Source organism: Nicotiana tabacum, chromosome 18, assembly GCF_000715075.1.
Source record: "Nicotiana tabacum cultivar K326 chromosome 18, ASM71507v2, whole genome shotgun sequence".
Lineage (NCBI taxonomy): Eukaryota > Viridiplantae > Streptophyta > Magnoliopsida > Solanales > Solanaceae > Nicotiana > Nicotiana tabacum.
In genome coordinates, this window is record NC_134097.1 from 7,595,007 (window position 1) to 7,600,911 (window position 5,905).

The 5,905-nt window shown below is 34.8% G+C and overlaps 1 long non-coding RNA gene across 1 annotated transcript; it reads left to right on the forward strand.

Moving 5' to 3' along the window:
* The first annotated feature begins 875 nt into the window (after window positions 1-875).
* Window positions 876-1,723, forward strand: LOC107800022 (uncharacterized). Its single transcript, XR_001651265.2, has 2 exons — window positions 876-1,003; window positions 1,385-1,723. It is a non-coding gene; the product is annotated as an uncharacterized LOC107800022 (long non-coding RNA).
* The last annotated feature ends 4,182 nt before the right edge of the window (window positions 1,724-5,905 follow it).

Here is a 5,905-nt window from a genome sequence, read left to right on the forward strand (position 1 = left end):
TTAGAGAACTTCTAGAAAATAACTTTTATTTTCTAATGTTTTAATTTAGCTTTGAAATTTTCAAGCGTGAGGCAACTTGAATTTTTTTCTATGTGGACAAATTAGATATCCACGGCACTTGTTTATGGTAAAAGCTTACTAACTTCTCAACCAGTAGAAATATTCATATTTTCTATGAGTCTTTTAGCAATATCAAAGATTTTATACCGGTAGATTAGAGAACTTCTAGTGTTTTATTTTTTTTATTTTTATATAATATTGATTTGAGATAAGTTTAAAAGAAATGATATGGTCAATGAGATTCATGTAGTTAGCCAACCTCAACTTGAGTTTGGGATTGAAGCATAGTTAGGGGCGAAGCTATAGTGTCGGGAGCGAGTTCGGCCGAACTCAGTAGTTTTGGTTCGAACTCTATATTTTTCTTTTAAAAAAAATCATTTAACATGTATAAATTATTAATTTAGAACCCCACTAACTTAAACATATTAGAATTTCAAATTCATAAGCTTGAAATCCTGACTCCGCCCGTGAGCATAGTAATTCATTCTTGCTAGTTTTTTTCACCTCAACTTGAGTTTTAAGGTATAGTTAGAAAACCTAGATAAATTATATTGTATACTTGGCCTAGTATCAAGTAAAATTTTGACTTTCTTTAATTTAGAGTAGTAGGAATCTTGTTACTTTCATGGTGATGCAAGAAAGAAAAAACTTTGATCAGTTCAAAAATTTATCAAGACTTAGTACTCCTCTCATTATTTTTTCTTTCGATATTTATCTAGTTGATTTGTTTGACATTTTCCTTTCTTCTGTTCAAGGTTAATTTATACATAAGTAAATAGGAGAACATTTTCTGTTTAAAAAATTATTCTTGAATCACTATAAATACACCCTTTGGTAGCCTCGATTTCACAAAGTATTTCAAATTAAGGAACTTAATCAGAAATGGCTAGCAAAATAACTTTGTGTGCTGTACTCTTTTGCTTTCTTCTCATGTTTGCTTCTGGTTAGCAATTCTTAAGCATTTGTCTCTTTCTTATTTACTTTCTGGTTACTAAGGTCCGTTCCATAGAATAAACATTATGGGTGTATTTTGTAGGAAAGGAAAATATTTTTCAATTTTTCTATGTTTGGTTGATATAAATATTTTTCTCATGAACTCGTTTTAACAAAATGAGTATTTTCTTTTCATGTTATATAAAGAGTACTTTGTTTTAACAAAAAAAAAAAAGTATTTTCTTTGTTTTTACGAAGAATTAACCTAAATAGCCGTTCACCCAATCACTTAAATTAAAATTAATTTGCGGATGTGTAATACCGCTATTTGTGTAAAGATCCGTTTTAATTAATTGCCTTAAGAGTTCTTTTGTTCTATGGTTTAATGCAGAGATGAAGATAACAGAGGCAAAGTATTGTGGGAAGCCTAGCAAAGGCTGGAATGGGAAGTGCTTTCCCAATAAGTGTAACCATTGGTGCAAGAAGGAAGATGCAGCTTATGGGAATTGCTACAACAAATATTGCTATTGCTATTACAAATGCTGAAATACAATATATAGCCATAGGCCTTTTCTTATGGCACGTGAAGTTTGTATTCTATAATATATGGTATAGATAAATAAATGCTGCTATTACGTATGGTTATTTCTGCAATGACCATATTATCATTTATGGTCTTATTTAATGTTTGCAACTTGATGTTTTATATGAAATATGTAGTATTACTGTATAGGGTGAAAATTATATTCCTGCGCTTTTTTTTCTTTTCTACTCCTAATATAATAATATCACGATTCAAAATCCATCTAGTCGTGATGACACCTAATCCAACTCGTTAAGTAAGCCAAAAATAATAAACCAGTTCAAATGATATTTATTAAGAGAAGAAATGATAATATAACTGAACTACTATACAAAGAATTTCCCAAGTACTGATAGTACACATTATGAGCGTCTAAGATTTAGAACTTACAAAGCTAGTATGAAATAAAGTACATCATCTGTTTGAAATATAAATGAATAGAACTCGAATCTAATTCTACCAAGGACTAGTCATAGCCATAACTAGAACGCAGGTACATCTTTCGATCCAGCTCCCGCCTGTCACGACCCAAAATTTTTACTTTCGGGACCGTGATGACGCCTAACATCTTACTTGCTAGGCAAGCCAACGTTAGAATAATCTTAACCATTTTTAAACAAATTAAATTAAATAGAAGTCTATTACTGAAATAAAGTGCGGAAGACCATAACAAACAAATCATCCAAATACATCCCTGAATCTGGTGTCACAAGTGCACGAGCTACTAGAATAATACAAATAAAGGTTTGAATAAAATTCAAGTTGTTTGAAAGATAATACACGGCTAAGATAAGATAGAAGGGGACTTCAGAACTGCGGAAGCTGTGTAGTTATACCTCAAGTCTCCTCTAGGTAGCTGAATCCGAGCAAGTCTCTGGTACACCGCTGGGACCAACTCCAAAATCTGCACAAGAAGTGCAGAGTGTAGTATGAGTACAACCAACCCCATGTACTCTGTAAGTGCCGAGCCTAACCTCGACGAAGTAGTGACGATGCTAAGGCAGGTCACTTACATTAACCTGTACGCAATAATAATAATAACAATATTACTATATAATAATAATAATAATAATAATAATAATAATAATAATAATAATCAACAACAACAACAACAACATGAATAGAAGTAAGACAAGTAAATTATATCAATAATTGAAATTATTTCAGCAGTCACAATCAATTATTTATTTTCTCATTCTGTTGAGGCGTGCAACCCGTTCCAACAATATAATTCTTTAATAAATTTCCGTTGCGGCGTGTAACCCGTTCCAACAATATAAACTTAAAATATAATCCGTTACGGCGTGCAACCCGATCCCCCAATATATTCATTTTTGATTTTCGTTGCGGCGTGCAATCCGCTCTAACAATATAAATTAACAACTCTTAAATGTAATAAAAATACTCTAATAAATGCCACATACAATAAGAAATTATTAGGAAACAAAGCATACAATGATTATAATTTATTCAGGAAACAAGTAATGACAAGTAGCAATTAATTGTGGAAAATCAGGGAGAAGATAGGCAATTTAATATTAATATGCTAAATGTCAAGTAGCAATAAAAATACATAAATCAAATAAGCATATAACAATTATTGCATGAATTCAAGAATTAATATTTGGCGTGGAATATGAGAGAAATAATTAATATAATAATTAACTCATGATAAAGAAAATAGTTTATGATTTCTAGATAATTATGCAAACAATCAATTTGGCGACGTATAGGCACTCGTCACCTTGCCTATACATCGTTACACATGAAATTCACGTAACAAATAATTCAAAGGTTCTATTCCGTCAAGTCAAGGTTAAGCAATATACTTACCTCGCTTCATAACCAAATTCAAGATTCTAATAAACCTTTGCCTTGCGAATTAGTGTCCGAAAGTTTCAAATCTAGCCACAAACAATTCAATATACTCAACACGAATCGTAAGAAATAATTCCATATAAAATTACTAATTTTCCGAATTAAAATCCAAAATTTATCTAAAGAATTCATAGTGGGGACCACATCTTGAATCTCGGAAATACTCACGAAATTCGAACCCGTTCCGAGACGAGTCCAACCATACAAAAATTATCAAATTTCGATGTCAAATGGACCTTCAAATCTTAAATTTTGTTTTTGGAAAGTTTTACAAAAAATTCATTTTTCTTCCATCTAAATCCAAAATAAATGATGAATATAGACATGGATTTATGAAATATAATCACTATATGATAAAGAACACTTACCCAGTTCAAAATCATGAAAACCCCTTTTGAAATCGCCCCTAGGCCGAGCTCTAATGGAGGATAATGAAAATGGAACGCAATCCCCTTTTTGGGTCTGTTTTAATTCACTTGGCGTCAGGCCTTCTTCGCGTTCGCGAAGGGCATGTTGCGTTCGCGATGCAGCGGCTCAAATAGCCTACGCATTCTCGAGTTACCCTTCGCGTTCGCGAAGGCTTACACCCACCAGCCTACTTGTTCGCGAGCCTTGTCCCACGTTCGCGAAGGGTATTGGTCAATTCCCCTCCCCCAGGTCCACAAAGCTACGCGTTCGCGATACACTATCCGCATTCGCATAGAGCAAAATTCCACCCAGCCCAGTTCACTCTTCGCATTCGCGAAAGTGCCTTTGCGAACGCGAAGAAGGAAACCAGATGACAACTCAAGCTAAGGAAAAACCAGATTTTCTAAGTTCCAAACCACCCGTAGCCTATCCGAAATCACCCGAGCCCTCGGGGCTCCAAACCATACATTCATCCAAAAATATAATACGAACTTGCTCGCGTGATCAAAACACCAAAATAACACCTAGAACTACGAATCGGATACCAAACCAAATGAAATCTTCAAGAATACTTTATAATTTCTATTTTAACGACCGGATGTCCGAATCACTTCAAACCAACTCCGTTTCTCACCAAATTTGATAGACAGGTCATAAATATAGTAATGGACCTATACCAGGTTCCGAAACAAGAATAAGGACCCGGTATCAACAAATTCAAGCATTGGTCAATTCTATTAAGTCATAAAACCTTTAAACGTCAAAATTTCGACAACAAGCGATAACTCGAGCTAGGGACCTCTGAATTCAATTCCGGTCATACGTCCATGTCCCAAATCACGATACAGACCCACCGAGACCATCAAAACACAAATCTGGGTCTGTTTACTCAAAACGTTGATCGAAGTCAACTCGAATGAATTTCTAAGGCAAAATTTCACATTTTATCAAATTTTCACATAAAAAACTTTTCGGAACAATTTATGGACTGCACACGTAAGTCGAGGAAAGATGAATGATTCTATTTGAGATCTTAGAACATAGAAATAATTATTAAATTTAAAGATGACCTATCAGGTTATCACACCGCCGTACGCAGCAACATCAGGATTTGACATCTGCACGCAAGGTGCAAAAGTATAGTATGGGTACAACCAACCCCATGTACTTAATAAGTAGCAAACCTAACCTCAGGTTGAAAGTAGTGATGAGTTGGTACAAGGGTCAGGGTCCAACTCCAATAACCAGCCACAACTCATAACAATATAATAAAAGCAGTACAATAAAATAACTCAGAGATAAGATGCTCAACTTGTTCACAGTTACGAAAAATAGGCATGCTTTTCAAGTATAACAGTAAATATCAAATCTTTCACCGAAACACCAAAAACATATGAGACGCCAAAAATGAAAAATGACTCAAATGAGAAAAACGTCCCCGTAAGCTCAAGAAGTACCACCACAACCGCAATGCTATGAGCCCATCATACACAGTAGAACCAAGACACATGAATCAATCACAAAGGATCATATCTCAACATAACTTCGCTACAATGCGTGACCCCATCCTAACACTGGTCCATATGAAATACCTCAAGCCATAATGCTCAAAATCAACAACCACGCATAATTTGACATCAAGTACCCAAGGTGCATGACCGTAACCACGGAGAAGCAAATAACACAATATACCACAACCGAAAAATTCCATAACCGAGGCGCAATCAACCATTCCACATCCCAATAACCATTTTGCTCGAATTCCGCTATAAGACCCAAACAGAACCGCACCATGTGTGCGTATAACCAACAAATCACAGCCCCTCGTGTCATAGAAGAGTAACTCATAGAACATATCATATACAAATAAGATCAATTCTAACTGAATGGCACATCGCTCAACTATATCAGTACGAAGTCAATCAATCTGACCCGGTGTATAATACACATCCTCATTAGGCCTACTAATGAGCCCCCAAATCAACTTCGGTCGTCCCCAATTGGATAAATAGCCTTCCAAAAGTCCATCATGACTAACTATAG